This window comes from Euprymna scolopes, chromosome 14, assembly GCF_053919585.1.
Source record: "Euprymna scolopes isolate OS-2025 chromosome 14, ASM5391958v1, whole genome shotgun sequence".
Taxonomy (NCBI): domain Eukaryota; kingdom Metazoa; phylum Mollusca; class Cephalopoda; order Sepiida; family Sepiolidae; genus Euprymna; species Euprymna scolopes.
In genome coordinates, this window is record NC_136495.1 from 150341672 (window position 1) to 150361431 (window position 19760).

At 32.0% G+C, this 19760-nt stretch overlaps 1 protein-coding gene across 3 annotated transcripts in view; it reads left to right on the forward strand.

Annotated features, from left to right (window-relative positions):
- Positions 1-19760, forward strand: part of LOC145293291 (elongator complex protein 4-like) — a 328271-nt gene that overhangs the window by 154627 nt on the left and 153884 nt on the right. The window contains exon 1 of one of the 3 annotated variants that reach the window (XM_080139897.1): positions 11481-11610. The exons of the other annotated variants lie outside the window; for them this stretch is intronic. The gene's annotated coding sequence lies outside the window, so the exon portion shown is untranslated. Of the gene's footprint in view, positions 1-11480; positions 11611-19760 lie in introns of those variants that run through there. 3 annotated transcript variants of the gene reach the window in all.

A 19760-nucleotide genomic window follows, 5' to 3' on the forward strand; every position in this document is an offset into this window, starting at 1 on the left:
CATATATATTTTATAACTTACTACCTTGCTCTACCTACGTATTGAGCACTGTTGAAGTAAATACTTAAAGTTTACGCATAAATTTATACTTTTGTATATTAATTTATGTGATTAAATGAAGTATTTATATATATATATATATATATATATATATATATATATATATATATATATATATAAACTGACGCATTTATGTTGATATTGATACCAAGTATTAGTAACATAATTTTTGGTAATTTTAAAGTAGTTTAATTTCCAAACAATTCAAAACTTTTTAAACCAATAACTTTACAGTATGAGCCCGATTTTCACATCGTTTTTGCCATAGTGATTAATGATTTTTATTGCTTTTATATAATTTTTGCAAATTTTAATGAGTTCTTTGTCATTTGGTGAGCATTAAACCTCAAACTCTTTTTTTTTTTTTTTCAACCTCAAAACTGACATTAAAAATTGGAGCAATTTTTGGTATTTTTAAGACTATCTATCGCGATCTTAACGCCACACAAAACATTTTGTAAACTAACAAGTCTAATTGTGTGGCTCATGTTTTCACAGTTTTTCTGAAAAAAGTCAATGATCTTTATTGTTTTGAAATATTTTGAGGCTTGACCTTTTGCACTTTTAAAGAACTTTCTGTTCTTTGAATTATATTCTTTGTTCAGATTTTTTTTTTTACCTTTCAGACACAGTAAAAATTGAAGTGGTCTTAAACGACATTGCAACTGAACCAAAACTGATCTTAAAATTGTCAATAAAAAAAATATCTAAATCAAGTTATGCATGGATGATTCAATTACTCATATTATACCGCATCCCTGACCAATTTTGTTTGAACCATAGAAAGTTGTGTGTAACTGATTTATTTCATAATGAAAACAACGCTTCCTTGTTTAAGCATGAATCATATATGCCTACATGTTACCTGTCAAAAAATATCCAGAACTATTCATGTATAGACTAGTAGGGATACTCGGCTTTGCCCAGGGTTATAAAAAACAAAACAAAATGTAAGAATATTTAAATAGTATGTTTCAAAAGTTGATAAAAATAGGGGGAAAAAACTGTTGTGGTGTCAGTATTTGAATAATTGATGAGGTCAGTAACAAATAAATATGTGACAAATCTGATTGGTCTTTTTGGTCACATACGGTAGAGGCTGCCCAATCACTAATGCTCACTTTCGATAGTATTCCGGGTGATCCAGTTCCTTATCGACTCTCTCAGTTACTGCAAATGGGGCATTTTGTTTCTTCTTAAAAATGGGTAGAGTGTTTTCCTTCAGTTCAAACCTGGTTATAGCCTTGGTACATTTTCTGAGACCAGCTGAGAAAGCTTCTGGAAATTTTTACTTTTAACTACTCCTTCAGTCGTTGTGCCCCCGTAGACGAATCTTCTACCTTATGGCAGAATTTGTTCATCGGTTGGTCCCACAATTAAAATCGCTCCATCCAATCAGTTCTGAAGAGGTTTTCAGATGTCTTATGTACATAAACTTTCACTTTTTTTGTAGCGCCATTTAACGTCACAGGGACTGTCAGCTCTCCCTCAAATTTTACTTTATCACCTGTCACGGCTCGAGCTGACTCATCTTATGCATGATTAGTTTCTTCAACCTTTTCCATGTCTGTAGGTTGATAATGGACAGGTCTGAGTTAGAATCCAACTGTAACTCCACTATCTTATTGAGGATATTAACAGTGATATATTTCCGCTGGTTCTTCTCTGCTTCCCTGTCAGATTTTGTTTGTCGAACCTTGTGTCGATCTTGTTCCTTTTGCGTCGCTTTGTGGCCTTTCTTGCCACACTCATTGCATATTTTGTTTTTGTAAAAACATCTATCGGACCAATGTTGTCCGCCACAACGGTTGCATGGCCTTGTGGGCAAATCAGGTTTGGAGATTGGATGGCTACTCTTTGGTTGTGCCTGGTTTTTATTCTTCTTTGTTTGTTTTTTCCCATGAGAGTAATTCTTTGATCTGAAACTAGTTCTTCACATGTATGACACGCCTGATTCCTCGATGTTTCATGAGGCGTTCTTTACACTAACTACACGTTGGTAATCGTCGGCCAATTTCTGGAGTGTTATAAGAGGAGGGCAAGTGAAATAATCCTGAAACGGAGTTGCGCCCTTCCCTATATCTTGATGTAGTAGCCAGAAAAAAGAGAGCATTTGGGTCACCCTTGACTACAGTTGACCACTTTACTTTTTTTTAAGAAGCTCTACTTCTCTAGTGAGCACTGTTAAAGTAAATATTGAAACAAAAGATGTCTATATAATATACTATCTCTTTTATATGTACATGTGTGTGTGTGTGTGTGTGTGTGTGTGTCTAGAGAGAGAGAGAATGATCCCAAAACGCAATTGCTCTCAGCGCCAAACCCCATATAATTATGTTTGTAATGTTTGTAAATGTCAGAAAATAAAGTAAAACTTTCTATGCCTACCTGGCGTTTTCCATAAATCTTTGGCCAGGTCTTTATTTATGCCTCTTTCTTTCAAATTCATGTTTTACACTTCCTCTCATGTTTTCCTTGGCCTTCTCTCACGAACTGAACCTGCTACCGCAACTGTTCTACATCTAGTAACCCAAAAACTCTCATCTGTTATTTCAACATCGTCATGCCATCAAAGTTGTCTGCTCTGCACATATCTCCCTATACACTCTAGATTTAATTTTTCTTTGAGGTCGTCACAACTAAGCTTATCTTAAATGTTATCCTCTTAGTTAAGACAGTTGAGTTATCTCCACTTGTCTATAGATGAGGGAAAGTCTGTTTGGAGTGACCTGCTCTTGGTTGTTGTGGAAGTGGGTTTTGAGGAGTGTATAACATTAAAGACCCTCATTATACATCTATCGTAACATTATCACATCATTTCTTTCCATGCAATGCATGTCCTCAATCCTCACTGGTCAAGTTTCACTCTTATACATCATCACACTGCATACACATGCCTGATAGACTCTTCCTGTGGTCGACAATGGTAATGCTGTTGGTTAGTAAAGGCAGAAGTTTCCTGAGCTTACTTCCTCTACTCCTTGCTCTTGCAATCACAGTAGCACCTGCTCCACCCTATGTTCCAATGATATCACAAAGGTAACAAAACCTTAATAGTTTAGTCATCCAAATATACTTTATTTACATCTATCATCCATCTCCATTTTCTTACACTTGTATATAAACTGGTTTTCGTCTCTCAATCTACCAGTAATTCCACTGCACTTATGTATTCCATGCTTATAAGCACCACAAACTATTGCGCCCATCTTGACCTCTGTTTTTTTTTTTTTTTTTTTTTTAAATGTCATGTGAATTTGAACATTCCCATAATGTATTGTTTATGTCTTTAGTAAACCTTTATGAGTGATTTAAACATCTTTTTAAAAATCGTCATAGGGAGTGAGTCATTTTTTTTTTTTCTTTTTCAAACGGCGAGGGGGGGAGGAGATACCATTTTATTATTTCTTCTGTTTTCAAATTTTCTTTACTTAAAAAAAAAAAAGAAAAAAGTGGCAACTTCCCTAATACATGTATTGGGAATTCACAAGTATGCGTGAAAAGACTTTCAACTCCATTTGTAAACAGTGTGCAGCTACACATGATTTAATCCAGCTAATATATATATATACATATATATTTCATGTATTCACATAAAATGTTATGAGTGTATGTATATATATATATATATATATATATATATATATATATAAACTACTTCATTTACTCACATAAAATTAATATACGAAAGTATAGATTTATGCGTAAACTATAAGTATTTACTTCAAAAGTGCTCAATACGTAGGTAGAGCTAGTTAGTAATTTATAAAATATATACAGAGATTAAGCTACACTGAATATTCGGCGTTTCATCCACTCTAGGATTCCTCAGGCTTATGCGCGAATTCTGTGGTTGTTTATCGTTTTTATATGGTCCTCTTCTATTGAGGATTTAGTTAGCCAATCAGCTTTCTAGTATCCACTGCGCCCCTTCCTATCAGCCAATGGGCGTGCATTTTATCGAACAAAGGATCTGTTTTAAAACTAGGTTAGTGTTTTTTTCTTTTTTTATTGTTAGTTTATATATAAATATATATATATGTGTACATACATATATGCACATATATATACATACATATATGTGTGATCGTTTATGTATATTCAAAAAAAAAAAAAAAAAAATATATATATATATATATATATATATATATATGTCAGCCCCTTTAAGAAACTCGTTTCTTATTGTTGAGCACTTTCAGTTGAATTAAAGTCGGTCAATTTAGCTCTGATGCACAGATCATCATATAAAGATTAGATAACTCTGACTGACGTTAAAAAGCATTAAAAAAATAAATGTCTAAATTCAACAGCATTTCTTGCGATTAACAGTAGCCGAATGGATTAGGTCCTTGCTAATGAAGCCAGGGATGACTTCTGTCGCCGAGTTCGAATCTATCGAATGGTGTTAATCGTGACACCCTGCACTGATGATTCCTGAATGGATGAAACACTAGTGTCTGTAGGAATTTAATAATTATTATAGTAAATAATTATAATAGGTATTTAATAATTATTATAGTAAATAATTATATATATACTAGCAGTTCCGCCTGGCTTTGCTCGGGCTCTATGTACGGTTCATAACTTTATGTGCATATGTATATATTAAAAAGTGTGAATATGTACGGTAATGCCTTTCTATATAATAGGCTTCCTTAACTACCATAGAGAAAAGTTAGTAGAGACCACAGACGTCAAATTTAAAAAACTTTGACCCCCAATTTTGACCCCTTAACATTTATTGTTTTGTGCTCAAATTAAATTAAAATATTTGATCTATGTCCAAGTAACCTACATCTAAACTTTCAAGTGTTTAGACCCAAAATTGGTGGAGGAGTTTGGTAGAGTCTGCAAAGGTCAACTCTGTAAACTTTGACCTCTTGCCTTCCAAATTTTCACCCAAAAACTGATTAAAAAGCTTGCTGCATGTCTGAATATCCTTTATGTAAAATTTCAAATGTTTAGACCAAAAATTGGCTGAGTAATTTGGTAGACACCGCAGAGGTCAATTTTTTTAAAACTTTGACCCCAATTATAACCCCTTAGCATTTATTGTTTTGGGCTCAGATCAAATTATAAAGTTAGATCCATGTCTAAGTAACCTATATCTAAAATTTCAAGTGTTTAGACCCAAAATTGTTTGGTAGAGTTTTCAAAGGTCAAATCGTTGAACTTTGATCCCTTAATAGCAAAATTTCTGGCTGAAACCCGATTAAAAAGATTTTCCCAACTCTCAATACCCCGTAAGTCAAATTTTGAGTCTGCAGACTGAAAATTGACAGTTATTTGGTAGGGAAGTGTACACACACACACACACACACACACACACACACACACACACAGACATTTTCACTTTTATAGATATATAGATATACTAGTATGTCTCTTGGCATTGCCCGATCATAAAATATGTTTAAATATGATATTATAATTCATGCAGATTTCATATTTATTATTATTATAGAGCCAAAACTCTCTTGATTATTATATTGTACCCAATATCTAGTAATGATTTCAAGTTAAAAAAAAAACATGACTAAGATGCCATTAGCTAGAATCGAAACCACAACATTTACCTCTCCAGCCTTATTCGCTACCATCTGACCTAAATCCATACCTATACAAAAACTTTTACAAAATAACCTTGTTAAAGATATAAATGTATATTTGCGCATGCATAGAAGGAGCTGCTCAGAGCATTTTTTCCTGAGTGGATAAGGTACAGAACCGATATTGAAATCTTATAGGTGGTGTCCTTTTCCCCTCCTTGCTACCTCTTTCTCACATTGCAAGCTTGTCTCTGCTCTATCATTATTTTCATGGCAAATACTCAACTGAGGTTTACTCTTGCTGGGAATGCTTTACAGGCATTCACAGCAAACACTCGACGAGCTATAACAACTATCAGCAATTTCTATCTGTGCCTAAAATTAAATGAAAATTCTATGAACAGAGCTTTTTTTCCCCCAGAACTGCTCATCTGTAGAACACAATATTACAGAACTGCCTATTAGCTGACTATAACATGGTCGTTTTCAAATCCAATGTAAACAAGTTTTAATTAGTGGTCTTCTTAAATAAATTCCTATCCAATGTTTACTACTGATTGCCATAATGTTGCCTCACCTAACGTTCTCATCCTTTATCTTTGAATTGCATCTGGGTCTTGATAAACAGCGACTCTTTAGTAATATATATAATCTTCTATTTTATTAATATCTTACAGTAAAGTTCATATTTATTGATATGAAATGATATATTAAAAATCTATTGAAAAATAAATATATATTGTGAATATTTATACCTTAAATATTGTCTTCAATTATTTGCTTTTGTTCATTCCCTCTGTCACAATTCTGGTTTTCTGCATGGCTATCAGCCTTCATAAGTATCCATATACTTATATATAATTAGAGAAAAAATGAATACTAACTTGACTATGTTGGACGTTAAATAAATAAGCTTTCTTTTAGTTGTTAAAAAAATCTTTGCTTTATTGAAATGTACTAAACATTCTCCTAATAGCAGCTTAAGATTAAATACTGAAACCATATAATCGTAGGGGCCGTGTCCAAGGAGTAAAATTACTGGTATAAAAACACAGTGAAAGCAACAACTATGGACATCAAGTAATAGTTAATGCAGTAAAATTCTTGTGAAGGTATAATTATTGACTACTGCTGTGTTTAAACTAACAGTTTAGATAGAAAAATATGAGGGTACTTGTTCAAGGTCTGAACAAGTACCATTAATCATTAACAAAAAAAAAAAATAAAATAAAATAAAAAAATAACTCAAAACAGATGTAGCTTCTTTTTTTATTTTATTTCACATCAGTAAGCAACAGTCGCGTTAAAGGAGTTTTAGGTCTACAAAAGTACATTGCTTTTAGTTTGTTTGTGTGACAGCATCCATCATTTTTTATATATGTCACGATCTAAAAAATTAACATTGTCATGGAAAATAAACATTAAAACAAAAAGAAACATATGCATACGTATATACATACCATATTACCGATAAACATACACACGACGCACACATATATATAATATATACACACACACACACATATATAAATAGGCAAAAGTTATAACCTGCTGACTTAGAATGAGTGCCTTATGCCAAACTTGTAGTATTGTTGTGACTACTGTACACTCTTTAACTCTTATCCTCTTGTGGCCTCTTGGCCTTGACAAGTGGTGATGCCTTTGTAACCCCCCCCCAAAAAAAAACTGTGTATCAGACAGATACTATGATACTTAGTTCGCTGCACCTTCTCATAGCCAAGATCCATACAAAATTTCAGCCAGATCGAGTCAGTAGTTTCTGAGAAAAAGTGGAACGGACAGATAGACCAAGAGAAATATAATGTAACTTTACGTTTTAGTTCGTTAAAAACATGATAGGATAGTTGCATTTTTAACTCGATTCCAAAATACATAGTTATAGAAATTTGGTCAAATTTAGATTTAAAAATCAAAGAAATCGTGCTTTTTTAAGCTAATATATGTTCAAATTTGGATGCCTTTTAATGTAGCATATGTTTAAATTTGATTGGCTAAATAGTTTGGTAAGCATCAAGGTTAAGCGCTGTGAGTCGGTAAGTTTTCATTAAAAAAAGATTTTGAATATTTAAATCTGTGAAACAAAGGTTTAGAATTTTTTCCATAAATATATTTATGTAATAATATATATAATATATAAAATAAAATCTTTTATCCTAAATATCTGTCCAGAAAGTTTGTTGGAAAAATGGAAATCTATAACAAAGACATGTTCATTCTCACCAATTGACTTTTTCCCTTACTCTGCAGACGTCGTTATCATCGTCATCAGCGGCTTGTAAATGAAGACAATATTTTCTTTGTTATTAAATCCGTGGAAGAATCTGAAAAATTTGAAATATGAATATCGAAAAATGTTCTTTAATGTTTCCTTAAAACTATCTTGCTGTCAGAATATGTACTTAATAATAATAATCGAAGTTAATTTTTTAATTGTTTTTTATTTCAGCAATATTAACAGTATGGGAACGCCATTGTTGTATTCATATTCACTTGACTTAAGTGATAGATGTTACTCCCTTACATGCAAACGCTTGCATTAAGTTGTCCCTTTCAGCAAGGCATATTTTTATTTATATACATTTAACTTTTAATAATTTTTTCCATGCATAAAAGTTATCAGTGACATTTTACCACTGGGTTCTTAAGTGAATTTGAATATAATGGTAGCATTCCCATGCTTCTACTAGTGTTAATAAAAACAATAGCAAAAATTAACTTTATAAAAAAATAATAATATTTATAAACATAAAAAAACGTACACATTATTAGGTAACACGTTATAGGCCACTGATAAAATGCTAGACCATGTAGTTGTGGGTTCAATCCTTGCCAAAGTCAAGCCATGCTGATGACTGCTAGTTAGGGAGAGGCTTGAATCCATGGATAACTTTTATGCCCATAAAATATTATATATATATATGTGTGTGTGTGTGTGTGTGTGTGTGTGTATTCAAACAATGTAATGAATTAAATCACAGAGTAATTAATCTTGTGGTTCACAGCCTTACAAAATATTGGTGAGTGGAAAGATTTTATATACAAGATACATCAAAGTAAAAATTGTAGATTTTATATTTAAATGTTTTGCAGTAAAATATAAAATTTTAAAACAAAAATGTATTATTTCAACAAGAAATACACAACATTTGAAGTTCTTTCCTTAATCAATGGATTTTCAATGTAAGATTCATCTCTTCAGAGGAAATGTCTTCAGCAAAATAATTATTATGGATGAAAATAATTTTGCTTAAAAAAAAATATTTTTTAAACAACATAAAAAAGGACATCATTTTAAGGTAATCCAATAGGCGAATTGGATTAAACAAGAAAAAACAAATGCATTCCAGATACACTATTAGACAGTCTATTTGTCCTGTTTCTTGTTTAATCCAACTCTCCCGTTGGATCACCTTAAAATACTGTCCTTTTCTATGTTCTTTTAAAGCTATTTTTAATTAATTTTCAATATATGTGCTAAAAAGCAAAATTATGTTTATCCATAATGAATATTTTTAGCACATGTTTTTTTTTTTTTTTTTTTCTGAAGACATTTCCTCTGAAGAGATGAGTCTTACATTGAAAATCCATGGATCAAGGAAAGAACTTCAAATGTCGTGTATTCCTTTGTTCAAATAATAAATATTTGTTTTAAAAATTCTATATTTTACTGCAAAAAAAATTAAATATAAAAGTTACAAGTTACAATGAAATGATAGGTGCTTTTTCTTCTCATGAGTTATGGGCAGAATATATTCATTGATTGATATATTAAATGAATGATTTTGTGCTATGAAACAGGTGCTGTTAAGAATTGTGTATGTCAACGTGCTTAAAGGAATAAATTGTAAGATGGGCAACATCTTGGAATTTAGAATATAGATTTTTGTCATTTATTTGTTATATGCTGTGTATTTATATTGAGCTTTATAATTTAAAGGATTGGTTTAAATAAAAGGTGAAATATAATTGAAAGAAACATATTTCCACATACACACACACACACACACACACACACACACACATATATGTATAAATAACGTTGACATACTATTTTGTAAAAAAAAACTTTCTCAGCATTCGAGCAGGCTTCTTTAAATAAATACATTGATCATCAAAAAACTTTTGTCGTCTTTAATGAAATAATGGCTTCTTCGAGAAATGCCCTTTTTTTTTTGTTTTTTAGTTTTAGATGTAGAATACTCGACTTTCAAACTTTAATTTTAGTTAGAAAGTTATTTCTGACTACCAATTTAAATGAAAATAGATCCTACTTTTCTGTGCAATTACATGCCAACACTAAAAGAACACCTGTGTGGATGCTAAACACTTCATTTTGAGAGCAGATGCAGATCAAACAAATTTAATTAGAGGGTCTGTTTGTTATAGGTGCTCAAATGTTATCTTCTTTTTAATGACTTCAAAATATTCACCAGCAAATTTTACATATGCCAAAGTTTATTGCTTTCTATCTTCAATCGATTTTAATAGAATTTTATCGATCATTCCAATAATTATAAGAGCTAGCAGGTTCATGAAAAAGAATTTAAAAAAATACCTGGCAAATATACCTGGTGAATCAATGCAAAAGAGGTCAAAGCAAGTGCGTTGAAAGGAACACTTAGAACCCACGCTTCTGAAATGGTGGATGAATGTTTGGAATCCAGTAGGATGCGCCATCCTTAGTAAAAACCTAAAGATAAGAAAATTGAAAAATAGAAAGAGAAAACTAAAGTTGTTTCAGGATTGTATTAATATACATAAGCCATGTTTAATTTCAGAAGAGTTTCCAATGGGTAGCTATTCTATACAAGTCCTGGATATGAAGAATTTGTTCTGTACTAGTTCTGGACTTTATAATTTTGCAAGCAAAGAGCAAAAGATCTTTCTCATGTTGACACAAAAAATTATGTGCTGGAATGCTAAAAAATTCAATTTTTTTGGCACAATTCTGGTTTCTGATTGGTTGATAGCAGAACGTAAATTAATTTGATTCATCAGTTCCTATCAGCAGCGTTTATAAATAGAATCTCTCATTTTTCAGAAGAGATCATACCCCCCCCCATTATGGATAAAAAATATTGCAACATATGTCTTGTTATATAAATATAGTGAGTCATGTTAGTTTTTTAATTTTTTTTTAACTTTTACGCTGGCTTGTTTATAACTGCTGTAGATGTGCTTAAGAGAGCTGCTGCAGTTCTTTATACAACCACACACTCTTATACAAAAATCAATTTTCTTACATCTGACTTATAAATACATAAAAAAAGAAAAGCGTTAACTGTATTGCTAAGCATACAAATCAATCAAATTTACAAGAAAATCATGTAGAGATTGACTTTGTAATTATGATAATATTTCTGCAGTAAGTTTATTAATTTCATGTGAGATAAAAACTATTAACAATTTGCCATGTTTCTTTTTATTTGAATAGGATTTTCCTTGTGAATTTTAATTTTTTTTTAGAGAGAGACGTACAAGTTTGGAAATTTTTGAGATGAGGATTGACAATCTATATGTATTAATACAATAGCGTGTGTGTTATTTTCTGTATCGCGTTTATATCCGGGTCTTGTCATATTTCTTGTCATAAATAATTTTACCAAGTTTTGGTTTCGGTTATGGCTGAAGGAAATCAAGTTATGTATGTATTTTTGTAAGTTTTTATTTCGGTTTCGATTCAAGCTGATGCACCCAAGTTATATTGATATATATTTTTTTATTTTTGAAATCACAACTTTATAACATATAAAAATCGATAGAACATTAACTCTATAATAATATATATGAAATTTACAAGAATCAAAATACTTTATAACCGTGCTTTGCCGGGCGTTCGTGCTAGCTTAGATAAATACTTTTGCAGTTTTAACAAAAAAGCTACAATAATATCAGAGCGTCTCCATTTACACTGAACGTCTACAGAATGCCAACATCAAAAGAACTTTTTAAAAAACAAAGAATTTCTGACCCAGTTTCTGTGAGTTTTTCTGTATTTTTGCTTTGTCATTATGCTCGCTAAACTTTTTTCACCGTTGCAAATCATGACTTTTTTAGCGTCACCTTATTTTTATGTTTTCCTTGTACTTGTTTCTTGGACTATGTAAGTCACGTAATAGAAAAAGAGATTTTGTTAACAGAATGGATTCTCTTTTACAGAATTTCCTATCTAAAAAAGAAAAACCTACTTTTACCCGATGCCGAATTAGTAATAGTAAAAGACGTTTAGCTGAAAACAGGCCTCACACTTTCAGGGTCCTTCCATTCAAGGTTTTCTTTCAATTTATCCTAGTGATTTTGAAGAATGTCTTCGTGCAGATTTGTTTCAATTCTCGTTTTTTATATCTCGTATCAATTATTTTTTTATCAAGTTCCTGATACAAGATATGGTGCTTCTCCATATTAAATCCAATAATGAAAAAAAACAAAACAAACAAAAAAAATTGCATAAAATTTTTTATGTATTGATCTGTTTGGTTAAAAAAAAAAAGCTGTACGCCAAAATTGACACACATTTTATCCAGTATTTTTTTTAAAAATAAATTCCTGTGCAAATTTAGAAAGCCATTTTTAACATGGGGGAGGGGGGCTTTGTTGACTCTTCGTTTGTTTAAGTTATGTCCCTTGTCTATTGAATTTAATAAGGCCGAAAATGACTGCTGTCAGCTTCCATTAATAAAATTTTATTTTATTTTTTTAAAACAAAAATACTGGATGAATTTGCATAATTGTTTTTTTTTTTTATATAATGAATTTTGTGTGCGATTTTATTTATTTTCTTTTTACAAGCAGTTTGTAATATTGGGATACAACTAGATGAAGATCATATATTCTTCTTAAATACTATTAACAAAAAAATAAAAAATAAAAAATAAGCGAAATCAAATCCACCAGAATACATTTCGTTTTTTTTTTTTTTTTCATTGTAATTTTTATCTATGTAGTCCTCTATTGTAATTGAATCTTTTGTTTATAGTTAAAAACAAAAAATACATAAAAAAAATAAGATTGGATTACTCCATGATCCGTCGAAATTGAAAAGAATTTGGAAGTATTTAAATTTATTTTCTTTTTACAAGCAATATTATATATAGGGGTTAATATTAAGAATCAGCCCTGATATCTAAAAAATGTTTTGTTTTAAGGCATAGAACACAGAATTAGTGTAGTCTTTGTCACATCTGGGCTGGTGAATCTACCATTAGTCTCTCACTCTTAGACGGAGTCTAAAAAAAGTGTCTCAAACCTAATAGGTTCCACACTGTCAGCCAAGCTCCAACCTCTGTCTCATCGCTGCAATGTCGGATCTTTGTGTTGTTTTACAAATACATTAATGGAATGTACTCTGATGAACTCCTAGTACTTGTGCCACTTCAACATACATACTCCCAACTAACCAAACAAGCAGCAAAATGCTACTCCTTCACAGATCTCTAGATGCCGGAAAACCTTTAACTCTAATAGTTTCTTCCTTCCGACTGCTAGACTTTGGAAATCCCTCCCTGTTTCCTGCTTTCCCCGCTGTACTAATCTGCTGCAGTTTAAACGTAATGTGAACAGACATCTTGCTGCTGAAATTGTTACGGATGAAAAAGATTAAAAAAAAAAAAAAAAGAAATTAAATCCAGCAGAGTACATTTCGGCTTCTTCATTGTAATCTTTATATAGTCATTGTAATTGAATATTTTATTTATAGTTTGAAAAAGAAAAGGAATAAGAATGGATTACTTCATGATTTGTTGAAATCGAAAAAGAATTTGGAAGCATTAAAATTTTTATTTTTAGATAGGGGTAACCTGGAACGTCACCCAAGGTATCTATAAACATTTTTTTCTCCCTGACAAAGGAGAAATTGGATCTAGTAATTCACTCCCATTCGTTTGTTTGCACTTTTCTCAATAACCACTCCTTGAATTTAAAAAAATTTTGCACAAACATTAGTCATGATGAAAGTAAAATTTTACCAGAATGGATTTTCCGGGACAATTCCGGTTGCTTTTCTAGGGGGAATTTAGGGATAAAATTGTCCCCAAATCGTTCATCCGTTCACACTTTTCTCAATAACCATGCTTTAAATTTTTGAAATTTTTTTTATAAACATTAGTCATGGTAAAAGTAAATTTTTTACTCATAGAGGGGACCCTAGATACTCGTTTTTTTTTGTTTTTTTTTCTTAGGCATAGAACACGGAGTGAGTTTAGTCTACTCACAGTAGACTAAATAAAAGATTCAGTTTGAAATTTCAAGAAGATTATAACAAAAAGCATTTGAACAAGGCAAGAGAGTATAAACGGTTGAAACATTGTGAACATGGCAACCACTAAGACGTGGACAACAATTTAAATCGTCTAAATAATGTAAATAGAAAAAAACAAAGATGTTCTGGGTCAAGTATTTTCCTGTTTATTCATTTATCTCATATCAAGCTCTTTAGATTCTCACAACGTTTGATCAATCAGTCTGCATGAAACGACATTTTCCGCACTCGAGAATTTCATTTAATCATTGATTAATAGCTAAGATAACTAGGAAACAATGTCAAGTGTCTTACTAAACATCACATACCAGCGATATTCACCCACGTTGTCCATGTGAAGATCTATTGCTGGTTGGAAAGTTTCTTAAGAAACAAATAAATTAGAATATAGTAATGCTTACAAGTTTGGCCTTGAAAGAAAAGTTTAAAATAACATTTGTAAAAATGAGGTTATATAATTGTTGTGGTGCTCACCTTACAGATAATAATGAACTTTTCATTTTATTATAAAGACTAGGAGAGTATGCCTTTTGGTGTTATACACAGGTTAGGCATAAGTTATGTGCACTTGGCAGCCGGACTGACGTATAACCATTCTCTTTATTTGTTATTTATTTATTTTTTTCAATATGTTTTGTTTTCACTAAATATCGAGTTGTCTTTCTTCTGGACCTTTACCGATCCACACCAGTACTAAAAGCTGTTGATGATGATGTTCCTCTACCGCTTGCGAAGATGACCGTGGTCATGTAGTTGTTTTGTGGGTCTGAAGATAGCTTGTCAGTCCAATCGGAGCTCTAAAATATTTCCTACATATAAGGCACCTGTGGAATGATTCCGTAGCAGAGGTGCTGACTGCTGTTTTTTTCGAATAGCATATTTCCTCTCACATTAATGTGTGCAGAATCGATAGTCATGACCACTTTGTGGCTTGCAGTACATTAGGAACATTTGTTTTGAGAAAGGTTTTCCCAGGAGATGGAATTCGATTTTTAAAGTTTCTTTTATGCTATTTACATAATTTGTTATATTATCCTGATTGTGACGGTTACATTTTTTTTTTTTTACACACATATTAAGACCGGGAGGCTACTCGAGGACAAGTGTTAATGTGTGTATGGTAGCCATTGGGACAATAGTGTAGTAATCGTAAGTAGTACTAATTTGGTAAATTGGATTATTTAAGAGGATGGTTCAATAAGAACTTGTTTATTTTGGACTTGAAGACGACTGGAAAGCAGACAAGTGGAGCAAGTGGAGCAGTTCTAGGAAAGAAGCTTTGTTCACGGAATCCATGTTTAGGTTTAGGCACCGATAGAGTGTGGAGGAAATTTTTTATAGTAATTTTGGCTATATCTATTATTATATTTAATGTTAGACTAAATATTATACTAATTGTATGTTCATCAATGTTTGTTTCACTAAGGTTTTTTCCTATATGGATTGGTAATACAATATACATGCTAAAATATATTTTAGTTCTGGGATTGAGTTATGCTTGAAAAAAAAAAATTCTGTTTTAATTGTTCTAATTAGCTATCATTTATAATGAACTGAACAAGTCGTTAATGTCTCTCTTATCTAGTATATATGTATTTTTCTCACACCTCACTGTTCATTCAACCACTCTCTATGAGCATTTATAGAAAGAGTGACTCATTTTTCTCATCGTGACCATCAAATTTGTTTATGTGATCACTACTACTTGAATAAGTAAAGCATGAGTTGCCTTCCTTTTCGATCACTTGAATAATGTTAACAATCATTAATCACAACTTTTGTTGGGTTTAGAGGGAAAACTAATGAGTGCATTTTAGATATTTGTAAAAATGTGTCAATAAAGAAGTGGGGACAGCATTTTGCTGCCGTCTTAGGGTAGTTACAAACCAAACTTTTCTTAGAGTCATCAGTTATTGTTTGATGCAAATAATCATTAATTCTACTTTTGGATTCGGTGCAACATCTAAGAAAGGAAATGGTTTTTGGATGTTTTTAAAATTTGCCATATTTGTAACTTAATACTTGTTTGAATATTTTTTTAAATAAAGCGATCTGGCTGAACATTTATCACCTTGACCTCTTTAAGATTTCTTGCAGCAACTGTTTTCTTGAAGCTATTTTACCTTTATTTTTGCATGTTTTCTAAAGATAGATCAACACTCCATTTTTTTTTTTTTTAGTATAAATGATGCTATTGTAATAAAAAACAAACAAATATATATATATATGATGGGAATAAAGGAAATAATATTTTGACAAGATGAAGAGATGAAAAAGGAACAAACCAAGTTATGTTCATCAACGTTTCGTCTTTATTTCAATTTATTCATCCCGAGGAAGTCTTAAAATAAAGACGAAACGTTGTTGAACATATAACTTGGTATGTTCTTTCTTCATATATATATATATATATATATATATATATTATGTATCTATAATATAAATCTCACCTGTCTGTTTAAATGTATGTATGTATTTTGTATGTCTACCTAAAACGTTTGACAGAGGCGACGGATTTTCATGAGATCAATATCATTTTGAAGCTCAACGTCTCGGATGACAAATATAAAAAAAATTGCCAAAAACGTTAATTCCTTCACCCTCAACTGAGCAGTTTTCTACAAGGAGGGTTCGATTTTTTGCAAGCCATTTTTGCAAGTCATCATATTGGTTGGATTGACTTTGCCTAATTTTAACATTCCAATCTTCTGGTTGTGTCATGGAGTAGAGGTTAGGGTTAGGGTTAGAGGTAAGATGTCAGATTTTCTTTCACTTTCCGCCTTGGCGTCACCGGTTTGATTCTGCCTGCATATTACTACTTTTTTCTTTTTTTTTTCTTTGCTCAACACACACCGCCAAACACCTGGGCAACGCCAGGCACCCAGACTAGTTATATGTAAATGATAGTCTATATTCTAAATTTCAAGACGTTGACCATCTTACCATTTATTTCTGTAAGGTATGTTGAAATGTTCAATTCTTGACAGCAGCTGTTTTGTAGCGCAGAATCATTCATGCAATTATTATGTCAATTATGGAATTCTGCTTTTAACTCATCAGAAGAAAAGGAACTCTCCAACTTTAAAAGAAAATAAAAGAATATGGGCATGATTACAAAATCTGATATATATATATATATATATATATTAAGCCCTCCTCTTTGGGTAGAGCACTGTCATAAATAATCTCACCCGCTACTTAATTGGCTGAAAATGCGAAGCTCGTTGTTTGTTTATTTGTTTACGAACAGGCGATTTGAGCACTATAAAAGTGGTGGCAGGTGTCTATTTAAATAGACATTCCGACGAGTTATTTACGGGCGTCGATTCCATGGTTGAGTGGGAGAACTGCCGACTGTCAACATGACGGTTCTAGGTTCAATCCTTGGCTTGGGAGAGATGCTAGTCTAGCGGCACTGATGAGTTGTGATGCAACGAAACAGGACTGTATGTCGATGACTACATATATATATATATATATATATATATATATATATATATATATATATATATATATTCAGAGCTGTGAACTTTTTTCCAATTTTCATCATGAAGTTTACTTTTGTATAAGCAGCAGTGCCTAAAGGGTTCTCTAGTTACTTGTAACTGGCTGACCGAAACATGCTCATGAATGTGTAGCGATATATAAATGCTTATGTAAAATAAATAAAAAGTATATCTTGCTCTACTTTGAGATTGAGCACTCTTGTATAAACCTTGTTAAATTCATTGGTTATTTCACCTCTGAAAACTATTAACCTGGAATTATATAATATTGACAAGTTTTGATGTAATTAATAAATTGAACTTAAAACCTATATATTTGTTTTCAAAAGTGCTCAATACTAGATAGATCTTTGTAAATATTTATTATATAGACATTTAATTTGGCTTGCACAGTTGAAATCATGTTTCAGTGATTACACTTCATCAGAGTTAAAAAAATAATTATGAAAAAAAAAAATAAATTGGACAATAGGTAGATAAGGTTTGTTTTTCTCATCTACCCATTCTTCAAATTTATCTTTTTTCTAAATTATTTTTGAGCTAAACTGCAACTGTAGTTGTGTAAGCCAAACATGAGATACTATTTTAGCGTCAAATGTTTTCGATTTGTATCTGGCAATTTGAAAACCAAGAAGGCGAAAACTAAAAACTGAAGAATGGAAGCATTGGTGTCTACAAATAACTGAATCAGACACTTCTGTTTTGAAATATGGATGTGTAAGCTGTTTAATCCTTTTTTTTAACTTGTATTATTTGAATTATTCAGACTACTGTTCTCATCTTCAGTGCTCTTTTCACAATGACCCATGGCGCAGTAGATATAGTACTTTTTTTTTTTTAACACAGTGATCACCACTTATCAAGGCCCAGAAGCCACTCAGGGATAAGGGTTATTGCAAGTACATTACGTTAGTGTGGAGATTTGATGAAGCGTTTACTTAAGGGGACAGTTCATTAGGAATTTGTTAACATTGGACTTGAACACATCCAAGTTGTAGTCCAGTGGGAAGCAGGCAGACGGAAAAGAGTTCCACCGGTGTGCAGTTCTAAGAAAGAAGCTTTGTTCATGGAATCCACGTTTTGATTTGGTAAAATTCAGTTGTAAAAGTTATTTCTAGAGGTTGAAGGTTCAAAATACAATTTCGAACTACTTAGGACTTTTACCCAGTTATGGCTGACAGAACAAGAGCATGTTACTCTCGTGGATTAAATAAAAGTTTCTGTTCAAAATTCAGTGTAGATTCCCGTGTCCAATAAGATACATCTGTAAAAGATTAGAGGGTATATTGACTGAAATGTTGTGAAAATAACACTGAAAATGAGTGCAGCTGAAGAATGTAAATTATATGAATTCAGACTACTGCCCTCATCTTCAGTATTATTCGCACAACGTTTCAGCCGATGTAACCTTCAGACTTCTTCAGATGTATCTTGTTGAACTCGGGAATCTGCATGGAATTCTGAATGGAACCCTTTATTTAATCCACGGGGGTAGAATGTTCAGACCTGACTAGGTTGAAGTCCTAAGTAAATTGCAATTGTTTTCTGAGTGTTGCCCAACAGTGAGGATTGAACCTTCAATCTCCTGAAGAGTGCAACTTACAACTGAATTTTACCAAGTATTTTATTTGTTATGCCACGGGTCTTTGCAGACACTCAAGATGAGAACAGTAGTCCGAATAATCCAAATAATACGAATCATCAATCCTCATCTGAAAAATTCACAAACCTAATTTTAACCGCTTGAAATGAAAACGGTCATAAGACCCTGGAAACGGGGAATGTTCTATTTGACTGTTTCACTTCTCAGCATCTAAAATGACTCTTGGGATAAATTAAATAAAAATAGATCTCTCTCTCTCTCTCTCTCTCTTACTCACTACTAATACTACTACTACTACTACTCTCTCTCTCTCTCTCCAGATATATGTGGTATGTCTAAAAAATTCCTTTCTCTTTCTACACACAAAAACGAACCCACAACCTTGATCTCCCTCCCGTTTTCCTCTTCTTTGGCCTATCACTGGGCATGTGGCCTTCTGCTGTCAACAGATCGTATGTTCTATGAACTTGAAACTCTTCCAGGCAGAGAATTCCCAACTGAACAGGTCTGAAGTGAAGATCAGTCGATTACAATGATGATGATATTCTTTTTTTATTTATTTATTATTATTTTTTTTTTTTTTGCGTACACAGTTGGATAAAATTTAGAGAAAAGTGCCAATTGTATGGCATTATCTAGAGATTATCTTTATGCCAACCTTGATTTCATTCTAGTTGTATTTACCTGACGTTGCTTGGGTGGAAGCATATTACTTGGAGAAAAATAATAAAAAAAATAATTACGTTTACTCTGGTGCTACCAGA